Raw genomic sequence first — 14,416 nt, forward strand, 5'->3', positions numbered from 1 at the left:
AATTGAACATAAAACTGCAAGTTTATTATGTACAACTTGCTATTCCTTTTAAAGTTATTTTGAACATCAGAGTGTACATTTTTGTTGTACAAGCTCGTGACACTCAGGCTCACTTTACTTATTTATAATTATATATTTCTACTCTTATAGAAATACTCCTAAAACCCTTAAATCTTTTCCACATGATATCTGTCTGTTTCTCCCACATACTGTACATTTTAATGTTTTTGTAACCTTAGTGTTGGACTTTACAACCTATTAAATTTCATCTTATTAAGTTTGACCCAGTATTCTAACTTGCTGAGAATCTTTAGAATCTCAATTCTTTCACTTAGATTATATGTCATCCCAGCTTTGTGTAACTTACAAATTTAGTAAATTTATACTCAAACCTTCATTCTAGTCACCAATGAAAATGATGAACAGGGTTGGGTTAATAAATTTCTAAGCCTCTTTGCTATAGACTACCTTAAAGTTAAATTTGATTCAATATTTAGTGTCCTTTGGATCAGCTGTTCAACCATCTCTTAAAGCAATTGCACATTTGTACAGTCCACATGTATCCATCTTGTATACAAGGACATAATGAACATATTTGTTAACTGTCTTGTTGACCAGTAACCCTGTCAAAAAAGCAGATGAGGTTAATTTTGCATGACTTCTTAATGAATCCATGCCCTTAGTGATCACCATTTCCATTTCTTAGTGCTTACAAATCATCTCTTTAAAAAATGTGTTTTCAAATTTTACCCAGAAACAAAAGTCGGACTCAAAGGCAAGCATTTTTTTCTGAACATATCTTGTTTGTACTTAATGGTGTGCATGTTGTCTTTGCTTTTTGATTGTGAGTTCCTTGAAAGCAAGGAACGTCTTCTGCTTTTCTTTGTATCTCCAGTGTTAGCATAATGCATGAAACATACTATGCACTTAATATATGTTTGTTGGATGACTGTTTCCTGACATGGAAATATCCACTTTTTTCTATTAAAGCCTTTAATAAGCAGTAGCAATAACAGGGTAGAAAACACCGACTGAATCCCTAAAGACATCAGTTTCATGCCTAGAACTTTATAAACTCTAGAGATATTTTATTTCCATTGTGATGTTCATGCCTTCATGAATACCAACAATGGGTAGTAGGTAGTCAGAGTGTTTGACAAGTCTCACAATGCCATCCATCATACCTCAGATACACACTCTGAGAAGACAGCATTACTTCCCTATTATTCATGCCAGGTGGATGTGTAGACTGACACCTTTGTAGCCCTCTGCGGGGACCTCCCAGCAGATCCAATGAATCCTCATCATTCATGAAGCTTAGTAACTTGTCTCCTGCTAAGGTGGTCCAGAACATCGCCCGTTGAGAAAAGAGTTGATTAAAACCATTGCCAAAAGTTCAGTAGCCCTTCTTCCCTTCTTTTTGTTTCACATTCTTCTGCCTTCTAATCCTCTCGAAAGAGGTTTGTATCCCTTGACTTACTTGCTTTCCTCTTAAAGTATTTCTTCCATCCTTTAAGGAATATGTCATTCATCCCAGTAAACTAGAAAAACATTCCTCCAGCTTCTTCTCTTTTCCAAGTAGGGAGATCAGCCTGTGATTTGAGCACATGCAGTGTTTCCTTGAGTCTAGAAAAGACATAAAAATATTTCAATCCTTGCCATCCACGGAAACATTCCCTCCACCCTTTATACTTTCTGAGCCAAAGATACTCACTTATCTGTGACTTTTTCATATATCAGTAACCCCCCTCTGCATTACTTGCAGCAGTGACTTGAGGTAAGTCATTGTTAAATTCACTGTAACCTAAATGGGCCAGAGAGAGAGAGAGTCATATTCCTACTGTATTTCACCAGAGAAATACTTCCACATTGACATCAACTTGACCATGTTTAGTCAGGCAGTCAGTTTGGTCAGTACAGCCCTCTCTAACTGTATTATCATCCAGTCAATATGTCTCTATTTTTTCCATAAAATATATCTTACTGAAATTTACACATGCTACATATCAATCTACAAATCTAGTGATTTTGTACAAGAAAGGAAATTAAGTTAATTTAAGATGACTTGTTCTTATGAACATACCCTCATTGGTAGTAATCTATTCTTCTATTTCTGAATGCTCATGAATTATTTATTTAATAATATAGTCTAGCAGTTTTATCAGGAATCAAGATTAAGCTCACCATCCTCTAATGTACAGTGCTCATTTTCTTCCTATTTATGGAAATTGGGTATTTGTTTATTTCTAATCCTTTGATACTTCTTCAGTTGAAAAAGTTGAATGGTTCTTGCTTCATTGTTGTGTGTTATTTTACTATTCACCACACACATGGGCATTAGTCCTTTTATTTGTCTTCACTTTCATCTCTTTTCCATTACAGAAAAATATGATTTCATGGATGAGTTTCCTATGCAGCAACATTCATCTGCTTAGAGTTCCCCCCCATCTTCCCTTTTTGTTTCTTATTAGAATCAATTTCAACTACATCTGTGGGATCCTTCTTGAAAATCTTTTTTTTTCTTCATAGGCAATGGGATTTTCCCTATTCTGATTCTGAATTTATTGAAAGGTACACATCTAATACCTGTTTTCTTTGCCAGGTTTCCATGTTTACCTATTTATTCTGTGCTCTAAGGCAGGAGTTGTTAACCTGGGGTCTGTCAGCTTGTCTTTTAAGACTATATTTTGATAACTTTTTTTCTATTTAATTAGTCTCCTCTGTAACCCTATGTATTTTACTTTGTGTATTTAAAAACTTTATTCTGAAAAGGGGGTCCTTAGGCTTCATCAGAATGACAAAGGCATGTGTTGTTTAAAAAAACAACAACATGTAAAAAGCTCCTTTTCTAAGGTGTTATAGAGTATTCTCGTCATTTCTGATTTAAATATTTATATTTGGGAAATTTTAAATCATTAATTTTAAAGATCTAGAGAAAACCTTTTAAGGCTATTCACTAAGATACACATGAGTATCTTTCTTCTTTTTTTGTACTATCTCTAAAATGTATTCAGAACTTGGTTAGAACATCCTGAATCCAATATGGTTTAACTTCCCCCACTCCCTTGCTATTTTTCTTAGCAGCTGCCTCTCATTTGCCTTTCTGTTCCTTGAGCTTGTTAAGATATCTTTTGTCATATGAATCGTCTAGGTCCAAATTCTCTTCTGTGTTCCTTGGCATTGTTTATCATTCCAATGTTAATTCTTTTCCCAACAATTTATGTTCTTCCCTAATCCTGATGACACTTATGACCTGTAAACTCTGTTTTATCAGTAACTGATGCTATCCATAAATTTACAAATTCAGAGGGCTAAAATGTATGTTTTCCTTATGATACAAATTGCTTCTATTAAGAGAAAACCTAAATGCTGATTAAAAAATTTGTGGAAAAATCGTGGTTTTCCTCCCCTGAGAATTCAGAAGTCATGGGCATTTGAAAGCTTTGAGTATAATTGAGGTTGAAAACAAAAATGCAATTTTTATCTACCATTGGATGTTTTCAAATCACGACTATGGTAGAATGGTCCAGAGTATTTTAATTGTCTTGCTAAATGACTAAAACCAGAAGCCTCCATGCTCCCCTTTTAGAACCAATATCCATGGCAGTTAGTCTGAAGAGCAACTTCCATTGTGGTTTTGATTTTTACTTAACACATTGATATAATTGGAAACCAGTGAATTGTTCCCTGAAGGTCAAGTCGTAAGGCTGGGCATGTGCAAGGAAGTGGTCCAGAAGAATGGATTCTGAGGTTTGTAGAACCCATGACAGTGTCTGCATTTCTAATAATTGGTGGGGAAAGAATGTTTTGTAACATGGTTCTTTGCTTTCCTGATTGTCATTTTTATAACCTTTTAATACCCTCCCCTACCTGAAAAGTCCCTTGTATGACCTCTGTCATTCCCACTAGATTGACACATATATTATTATATTTTAAGTAGCACTTAGTCTGTCAAATGCAGCATTAGCCTTGGAGATTTGCAGCCCATGTTGTCATTTGAGGGGGGGAAAATTGGATAAATGACAGGAGAAATATTGCTCTTCATGAACAGAATGGTTTTTGTATTTTGTTGGTTCTTCTGGTCATCCATATCCCTGTCACTAACCTCATTAGGTCAAGGGCTGAAGGCATTCTACACAGATGTCGCATGTATTTGGGTGACAGTGGGGCGCATTTTAGCATCTGAATAGTGCTCTTAAAAACATATTTTTTTTAATTTAAGAAAAAATTAATGATGTTCAATCCTCATAAAAAACATTTAATGTAAGATTTTGAAGTTTGACTTTCTTTCCAGTTCATTCTTAGACCTTCTAAAATCTTACCTGAAACTACCCAAAGAAGGCTGATACTAAAAATTAACTTTCTCCCATGGGACTCATTTATTTGGATGTCATCCTTTTGCTTTCCCCGAGATCAGCAAAATCTAAGGTGAACGATATGTTAAGATTCTGAATATTTCAGAGGTATTTGTATAAGCCAAGTAATTGACATAATAGAGGAAGAATGAATTAGGCACATGTTAAGTGAGAGCCAGGGAAAGAAGCATCTGCAGCACTAGGTGGCTGTCTGCACACCATCCTTACAGTGCGGTTTTGCCAGCTTACATCTGGAGTGGTTCGTCAGCACCAAACAGATGTTAGTGTGAAATAGGTCATCGTAGCAGCAGGGCATTAGAACACTGGAATTTCTTTATTCTTGCAGCAACAGCTCTTCCATTCTCTTCACACCAATTATGAACATTTTAAACCCAGCTATGAAATAGGAATACACATGTGAGGGAGGGCTAGACTTGGAAGCACATAGAGAAAGAAACCTAATCAGCTCTGAGGATTTACCAAGGAGCCTTTCTCATAATATAAGAGAAATCACCTTCCTCATTCCCAGAGAGTAGGACGGTTGTTTATTTTATTTGTTGCTTGGTGGGAGAATTGGAAAGGTTGTTGAATAGACGTTTCTGAGTGCCTTCCTGGTGGCAGATGTCCAGAAAGAGAGAGATGCTAATTCTCAGGAGTTCCATCAGTCATTGGAAAGGAGAGGTCACATAGATAAGAAAAATGAACAGCACATAGTATGTGAAGCAGTGACATTCAATGAGTCCTTGTCACCAGCAGTCATTAGCATGCAAGCCTGCTGTTAGGTTTCCTGTGCTTTATGCGTTTCCCTTGACCAGGCAGAGAGCCTTCGGAGCCCTTGTAGCAGTTAATATCATACAAGTTATTGTTTCTTTCTGGAATATCTTATATTTTAGTACCATTGAGATGCTTCTCTGTCCCCATGTGCCTCTAAAATTTTAAAGAGAATCAAAGAATGCATAATTTATATCTGTCCCAGAGGTAATTGAGTGACTCAGTGATAGCTGTAAGGGGGATTTAAAAAAAAAATTCTCGTCTTATGTAAGAGGAGAATTTTATGTGAAAACTATAAGGACTGGCCTCAGGGGCACCCAGCTAATTATCCCTCTTACAGTGAGTATGGATTCCTTAGGGATTATAGTAGAGAACCATTGCAGATAAGACTTGCCCTTGTGTATCTAGGAGGCCATTATAAGCCATATAACAACTGATTCACTGCATAGAACCCAACTTACCCAGGAGAATATACACTGGAAACCTTTAGACTGTGCAGAGATGCTGATTTATTTATTTATTTATTTTTTAGTGAGGCAATTGGGGTTAAGTGACTTGCCCAGGGTCACACAGCTAGTAAGTGTTAAGTGTCTGAGGCCGGATTTGAACTCAGGTACTCCTGACTCCAGGGCTGGTGCTCTATCCACTGCGCCATCTAGCTGCCCTGATGCTGATTTTTTTTAATAGCAACAATGTTACCCTCTATTCTTTAGTCCCTAAAGTCCTCGGCATCTTTGTTTTTTGGGGGAGTCCTTATTGAGCTCAACATTGGGAAGTACTCAAGATGCTTGGAATGTTGGCAAGGGCAGGACAACAAAACCACATTCTGCTGTCTTTCAGTCCAGTAAAATGTATTCATGTCTTCAGTCATCCAAACGATTTGTGACGACATTTGTTTATCAGTGACTTTTTTGATACTTGTTTTTCTCCCTTGAAGATTAATAAGCGGTCAGGCCTGCTTATCCCTTATTTGACTCTTCATGGACAAAAAAAATCTTTGGGGGAAAGGACTGTTGAAAACCATGAAGCCAGTGGAATTTAAAGGATGCTATCGTCCATGGGAAATTATAGGTAGTCATATACTTAAGAGGTAGTGTGACATGGTGGATTTATAAAAGACATAGACCTGGGTTCAAATTCTGCCTTTAATACATTCTGGATGTAATCACCTTGCAGTGACATAGACAATTTTCTGTTACTGTAAGTTGTAGGGAAGGTGTCAAACAGTTTCCTTGCCTGAGAGTTTCTTCATCTGGAAGTTAATATAGTTCTGAACCCTCTGATACTAAGACAGTGATGTCATGGTGATGGTGATGGTGATGGTACCAATGTTAACACTGAATCTGTTAGTCCAGGAAAGGAGCTTGAGTACAAGGGACCCAAGACAACCCAACCTTGGAATTAGGGGACATCTGAGTAAAAGTGTTACTGAGAATAGAATAGAAAAAATATAGAGGTAAGATACATTGTGGATATTGTCTCACTTTTGAAAAAATAAAATTTTATTGTTGCCTTTCATTTTTATATCACTTTTATTTCCTGAAGTAACCTTCCTCCATCTACCTTCCAGGGAACCATCCCTTATAATAAAGAATAAAAAAGAAGGGAAAAGAAGTTCAGCAAAACTAATCAAGTTACTGAAAAAAATCTGTTGCTATAGGTGATGATCCACGTCCATAATCTCCTACCTCTATAAAGAAGTGGTAGAAGATATCTTTTCATATCTCTTTTAAAGCCAAGCTTAGTCATTTTAATTTGTCAACATTCAGTTTTCATTGTTTTGTTGGTTAGCATTTTTTTTCCATTTACACTGTTATAGTAGTCGTGCTTCTTTTTTTTTTTTTAATTTTTTTTTTTTTTAGTGAGGCAATTGGGGTTAAGTGACTTGCCCAGGGTCACACAGCTAGTAAGTGTCAAGTGTCTGAGGTCAGATTTGAACTCAGGTCCTCCTGACTCCAGGGCTGGTGCTCTATCCACTGCGCCACCTAGCTGCCCCCAGTGGTGCTTCTTTAAAAAAATTTTTTTTTTTTAGTAGTCATGCTTTTTGTCTTCCTGGTTTTCCTAACTTCACTTAGCATCAGTTTATACAAGTCTTCTCTTTATTCATTACACTCATCATTTCTTATAGTACAGTATTATTGTATTACATTCAGATACCACCATTTATTTAATTATTCCCCAGTTATTAGACACCTTTTTTTTCAATATTTTTACTGCTTCAAAAATATTGTTATAAATATTTTGGGAACTTTCTTTTTGTCACTGATCTGCTTGGGATATGCCTAAAAGTGGAATTCCTGAGACATTTCAGTAACTCTTTGTATATAATTTCAGATTGCTTTCCAACTGGTTGGACCAATTCATGCTTTCACTATCAACGCATTAATGTGCCCCCTAATTTCCAGAACTCCTATATCAACCCTTTCTTATATATTCCACTGGGGCAGCTAGGTGGCACAGACAATAGAGCACTGGGCCTAGAGTCAGGAAGACTCATCTTCTTGAGTTCAAATCTGGCCTCAGACACTGGCTAGGTGACTCTGGGCAAGTAGCTCAATCCCCTCTTGCCTCAGTTTCCTTATCTGTAAAATGAGCTGGAGAAAGAAATGGCAAGGTGCTCTAGTATCCTTGCCAAGAAAACCCCATAAGAGGTCATGAAGAGTTAGATATAACTAAATGAAAGCAGCTTATTCCATTATAAATCCCCTGAGAAGATGAGGCAGATTAAAGGCGATGATGATAGTAGCAACTTAAATTTATATTTAAATTTAAGGTTTGCAAAGTGCTTTACAAAATCATCTCATTTGGTCATCACAAAAGCCCTGAGAGATAGATGCTCTCATCTCAGTTTTAGAGATGAGGAAACTGAGGCAGATAGATGTTAAATGATTTGCCTGTCCAGGGTCACTTAGTAAGTGTCTGAGGCCATATTAGAACTCAGGTCTTTCTGACTTCTGGTCAGGATGCTGTATCCACTGTGTCACTTTGCTGCCTATAAAATAAGACTGTAAGATTCTTCTAGGTGAAACTTATGGAATTGAGAGCCATACATGTATAAGCACAAAGAAATTCCTACTCTTAGTATAGCTGTATATTTATTTTCCTTTTCATTTGCCACAGGAATGGCCAAGGCAGTCTGTGATCTCCTTGTCAAAGCATACTGAAGTAGCTGCTCGGGACCATTCTTCACTGGCCAAAGTCCAAGAACTGAAGTCACACATTGGGTGTTTCTGAAGGTATGCCATTTGTCCTAAGCTGCAGTTACAGCAATAACCAAGGCAGGGCCATTGGGCTGTGTGGAAAGGAAGCAGCTGATTGTATTTCACTGGGTGGGGCTTCGTGCTCATTCTGTAGGCCACCCACAACCAGCACTTTAAATATTGTGGAAAATAGAACTACTTACCTCTTTTGTTTTTGTTTGTTTTGTTTTGTTTGTTTGTTTTTATTTTTGTTTTGCGGGGCAATGGGGGTTAAGTGACTTGCCCAGGGTCACACAGCTAGTAAGTGTCAAGTGTCTGAGGCCGGATTTGAACTCAGGAACTCCTGAATCCAGGGCCAGTGCTTTATCCACTGCGCCACCTAGCTGCCCCCTACTTACCTCTTATATAAAGACTATGCTATTTTACCACAGTTGCACAGATATTTGTCCTCGAGGATGGGAGAGGTTGGAAGAGGGAGAGGGGACAGGCAGACGTTAGAGGAAGGAAAGAGGGACAGAGATGGAGAAAAAATTTCATTGTATTAGATTTGTTTTACTGAAAGGGACTGTTTTTATTCCTTGATGGCATCTTCCATGCGTTTGTTCATGTCTCTGTGTGTGTCCTGACATAGTGGTGATACTGGTGGTGTTAGAGAGTGGGGGGATATTCTATTGAGTCATGCTGTCAAGCTGTCCAAGGCCTTTAAGATATATGCAGGTAAAAAAAAAATTAAAAAAAAAAGAAGATATATGCAGGTGCCAGAATCACAACACATTAGCATGGGAAGGGACTTTGGTGACCTTCTAGTTGAAACCATAGAGAGGAGGAATTCCTGCTATGACATATTCCATACGTGATCCTCCAGCCCCTGCTTGAAGATCTCCAAGGAGAGGAAAACTGCATCTTCTTGAAGGAGTCTGGGTGGGGCAGCTAGGTGGTGCAATAGATAAAGCACTGGCCCTGGATTCTGGAGGACCTGAGTTCAAATTCTGCCTTAGACGCTTGACACTTACTAGATGTCTGACCCTGGGCAAGTCACTTAACCCTCATTGCCCTGCCAAAAAACAAACAAACAAACAAACAAAAAACCCAAACAAATAAATATCTTTTTAAAAAATTGCATCTGATATCAGGCTTAAATATGCTTTTTTGCAATTTCTATGCACTGCGCTTGGTCCTGCCCTCTAGGACTAAACACAGCTTAATTTCTCCTCCATATGATAGCCAGTCATAGATCACCTTGGCTTCTTCCCTTTGCCAAGCTAAAGTTATTTAATTTCTTCAACCAATCATCATGTCATGGACTATAGGCCTTTCACCATTGTAGCTACTCTCTTCTGGGCACTCTTAAGCCCCACAATGTCCTTTTTTTATTTTGGTGAGGCAATTGGGGTTAAGTGATTTGCCCAGGGTCACACAGCTAGTGTCAAGTGTCTGAGGCTGGATTTGAACTCAGGTCCTCTTGAATCCAGAGCCAGTGCTCTATCTACTTGCACCACCTAGATGCCCCTCAATGTCCTTCTTAATCTGCTGTACATGAAACTAAAAAAAATTACTCCAGGTGAAGTTTTTATGAAGGCAGGATACAATGGGACTATCACTTCCTTATTCCTGTATTCTGTGCCCCATTTAATGCAGCCCAAATTTGCATTAAATTTTCTAGCTTCTACATCACAATGCTAACTTATATTGAGTTTGTAGTTCACCCAAATTCCCAGATATTTGATACAACAGCTATTGTCTGTCCAAGACTTCACCATCTTCTAGTTGTAAGGTTGGTTTATCCATAATGCATTTTATCTTATTAGAGTTCAGTCTAATGCTCCTGCTTATCCAGATTCTTTAGGATTCTAATTGTGTCATTCACTGTGTTATCTAGCACTCCTAACTTTGTGTCATCTGCAGGTTTGACAAGTATACCATCAGTGCTTTTATCTGTGTCTCTAATGAATACATACCAAAAGTATAGTGACTGTTTTGTCATTAATAAGCAAGGTTTCTTGAGTCATTTCCTTCTTCAGTCAAGTGTATTTATTAATTGACCACTGCATCCTTACAGGGGTAGACTGTATCTCTATCCTTGTTTCTGTCTCTATCTCTATCTCTATCTCTACACACACACACACACACACACGCACACACACACACATACATACATATAAATATATATGTATGTGTATACCTATATTGATACACATATATATGTGTATGTATACACCCACAAATATATTTATATATATACATATATATGTGTGTATATATATACACATATGTGTGTATGTATATAAACACATACACAAAATGAATACAGAGTGATTTTGGAAGGAAGACACTATGAGTGGGGGCACTTAGATAGTCTTCTTGCAGAAGATTGTTCTTGCTTGAGGTAAACCTTGAAGAAAACTAAAGATTGAGGGATAAGGAGATGAGGAAGGACTGTATTTCAGACTCAGGGCCACTTCCATGGCTTACATATGGGAGGTTGAGTATCATATATGAGAGGAATAGTAAGAAGATCAGTTTGGGTGAACTGTGGTATGCATGGAAGGGAGTAATGTCTAATGAGGCTCAAAAGTGGGTTAGGGATAGATTGAAAAAAGACTTTATATGCTAAACAAAGGAATTTTCACATTAGCGGTTGTCCGACCTTGATTGCTTTGTGAGATTTCACAGGCATCAAAGGGAAAAAAAAGATTTTAGGATTACTTCCTCTGAGGAAAAGTATGCTATTTGACAGCTTTCATCAAAATATTGTAAATCCACTTAAATTAAGTATAATTTAATTTGACCCAAGTTTATAAACAATAGCTCATCAAAGAACTGAGAAGGGTGTTATTCCATTACAAAAAAAGATATATCACTTGGGAATTTTTCTTAGTATATTCTGGAAGTATATCCAATCAGCATTTTTTTTTACTGCTTAGGAAGCAGTTTCTGTTTTTTAGATACATAAGGTAAACTCTCTTAAATGTCACAAAGCTTTACAGCCAAAGCATACTATAGTCTCATTAGAAGCTGCATGTACAATGGCCAGAATTCACACATCGAGAAATTTTGCTATTAAAATTCACTGTAAACAAGAAATTGGGAATAGGCACATTTGAAATTCAAGAAATACCAAGCTCTGTGTTCTTAGGTTAGGAAGAGTCAAAGATATTTAAAGATGCATAATTAATCCCTGCATTATGTTATCTGATTTACAAATCTGTTTTTTATTTTTTTGCAAATTCTCTTTTTTATACCTTTTTGTCTATGGGAAAGAAGCAAGGTGCAGTTACTCGTGGGGCTGTTAGTTGAATTGTATCTTTGCAAGATGCTTCAACTGAATTCAACAAACATCTTTTTAACCACTTATTCTGTGCAAGGCATTGTACCTCAATATCCTCCCTTTAAAATCAGGATAATTGTGATTATTATTCAATTACTTTTTAGAGTTTTAAAGATCTAGTGTCTAGTCCTACTTTGAATAGAGGAAGGGAATATTCTATATATGCATATTCTCTGTTCAAGAGATTTTTGTTGTAAACTTCTATTTGACTATACTGCTTCCCTGGGAAGGCAGGAAGCATAGATCATAATCACTCTACTAAGAGAAATGAGAAGTGTGGAACCAGTATGGTTAAAGCAGGATTGTGGGGCAGCTAGATGGTGCAGTGGATAAAGCATTGGCCCTGGATTCAGGAGGACCTGAGTTCAAATCCAGCCTCAGACACTTAACACTTACTAGCTGTGTGACCCTGGGCAAGTCACTTAACCCTTATTGCCCCGCAAAACAAAAAACAAACAAACAAAGCAGGACTGTGAGGCCAGTGACTTCAGAAAGTCTGTTCTTTCAGCTTAGCCAATGTGAGGCGGTCTAGGGGCATATCATCAAAGAGTATAGGGTCAGTACTAGATCAGAGAGACATTCTGGGAAAGAACTTCAGTATGTGGGAAAACTAAGCTCAGAGAGGGAGCTATGGGGACCTCTATTCATGGGCTTCAGGGTCTGGTGTTCATCTTGAGCAGTTGTTTGAGGATGCAGCATAGCTATCAATCACAAATCTTGCCACTGGCTTATGACTAAGGGTAATTTTTTGGAGGCAGATCAGCCAGGAATTGAGAGAAGAGGTTAAAAAAAAAATAGAGAAAAGAACTAGGTGCATAGCATAGAGATTTCCAGAAAGAAGGCTAAAGAGACGGAACTTAAAGCCTGAGAGAGAAAACTTAGACCAGAGTGAGAGGTCTTCCTCATGTAAGAGCCAAGGGAGAGATCTAGGGATTTTTTTGATCCATGGCTCAAGAAGGAGGCACAGCTCCAAAACTTATAAGAGGAGGGTATGTGTGTGTGTGTGTGTGTGTGTGTGTGTGTGTGTGTGTGTGTGTATGTGTAAGGGTTGTGAAACTTAAGAGAAAGAATTCTACCCTAAGACCTTGGTTTCTTGTATTTTGACCTGAGAGTGTGATAAGTAAATACCTGAAAGCCAAGATGAACAAAATCCACCAACTAGAGAAGAGGAAATGATAAAACAGTGGAAGACAAGACCTGCAAAAAGAGGATACCCTAGTAATGAAAGAAAGGAAAGACCCAGGGTGAAGCCTGTTTGCTATTTGTTGGTGTGTATGACCAGTATGTGCTCTAAAGCATCCATGTAAGCTTGCCAACTTATCCTCTAATTGTTATTCTATTTATCCTGGTTATAACAAGTTGGAGGGCTGATTGGACACAGACAGCTGATTCAGGAATGATTTTCTGAATCAGTATGGAGTTATCTGAAATAACCTACATAATTTCATGCTCAAGCTAGAACATCTGGACCAGAGTATCATCCCATAGGGAATTCCTTCTTATCTTGGACTCCATGCGGTATGAGTATGGAGTTGTTTTCTGTTAAAATAGCGTTTTGCCTGGTAGAGTATCTTGGGGTTCTTTTCTTGAAGAAAATATTCATGACATCTTGGTGCAAATCTCTGCCTATATTTCTTTCTTCATGCCGTGTTTAGGTGAATGATAAAAGCAGCTATGGCAATCCTCTGTTTGTCTCTCTAAGGAGTGCCTGCGAGCTCTCTTTTTATTTAACTTCCTTTTTCTTAAGTTTTACTTCATTTATATGAAAAATATCAAAATTGATATGATTCATTTCCTTCAGTATCCAATTATGGGTAATTATATAAGGATCTCATATTTAGAGCACCAAAAGCTAAGGTAGGGATCAAAATGAGTACAATGCATTCAAGACAATTGCATTGTGATCTGTTTAAATGAGTTATTGACAATGATATGTGGGATGTAGATACAAGAAAGGACATAGACATCACAAAAATTTCATATACATGTTTAACTGATGTAAATTTATTTGCCATAACAAGTGGGTCAAAAGCGTGATAGCAAACAGTTGAATTTTCAAGCAGGGATTCATGTCAATCAAGGGCAACACTAGTTTAGAGCAGGGCTTCTTAAACTTTTTCCACTTGTGACCTAATTTTGCCCAAGAAATTTTTACATGACCCCGGGTATATAGGTATATAAAATAGGTATACATAACACTTTACTGTTGCCAATTTTTGCTACCCCCACATTCAGTTATGTGACCCCATGTAGGGCTATATGCATAAACTAATCTGTAAAACCTTGTGGGAAAAGATGGTAGAAGATTATGAACAGTCAGTATTGCCTCATAAAACCTAATGAAACAAATGGCACAACTGGTTTAAAGAAAGCTTAATGAGATAGTAGTGAGGCAAAATTATTCTAAGGAGATTTATAAATCAAAATGGAAGAACAATGAACAAAACAAAATTGAAGATCTGGAAATACTTTTATAATTTTTTTCTATTATCAAGAATACTAGAGTTATCATACAGCTAGACTCTAACATCTCAGTTGCAAATGTCCTTGTAGAGGAAATGGCACCGAAGAGAACAAATACAGGAAAATTGAAATGAATTAGACGAACGTGTACATAGAGCAGATCCATCCTGGAGGTAACACAATTGTGAAGGTATTGAGGAGTTGATTCACAATGTATAAGAAGGAGAGGGAAATGTTTACAGCATGGAAATGATCTCAGAGCTGTTTAATAAGAAAAAAGAGATCGCTGAGATAATGTA

General features: G+C 37.4%; 1 protein-coding gene across 4 annotated transcripts in view; it reads left to right on the forward strand.

Annotated features, from left to right (window-relative positions):
- ENOX1 (ecto-NOX disulfide-thiol exchanger 1) overlaps nt 1-14,416 on the forward strand; it is a 697,060-nt gene that overhangs the window by 230,361 nt on the left and 452,283 nt on the right. For all 4 annotated transcript variants that reach the window (XM_043998993.1, XM_043998992.1, XM_043998994.1 and 1 more), the window contains one exon: nt 8,247-8,362. The gene's annotated coding sequence lies outside the window, so the exon portion shown is untranslated. The remainder of the gene's footprint in view (nt 1-8,246; nt 8,363-14,416) is intronic.

The sequence above is a fragment of the Dromiciops gliroides genome, chromosome 3, assembly GCF_019393635.1.
Source record: "Dromiciops gliroides isolate mDroGli1 chromosome 3, mDroGli1.pri, whole genome shotgun sequence".
Lineage (NCBI taxonomy): Eukaryota > Metazoa > Chordata > Mammalia > Microbiotheria > Microbiotheriidae > Dromiciops > Dromiciops gliroides.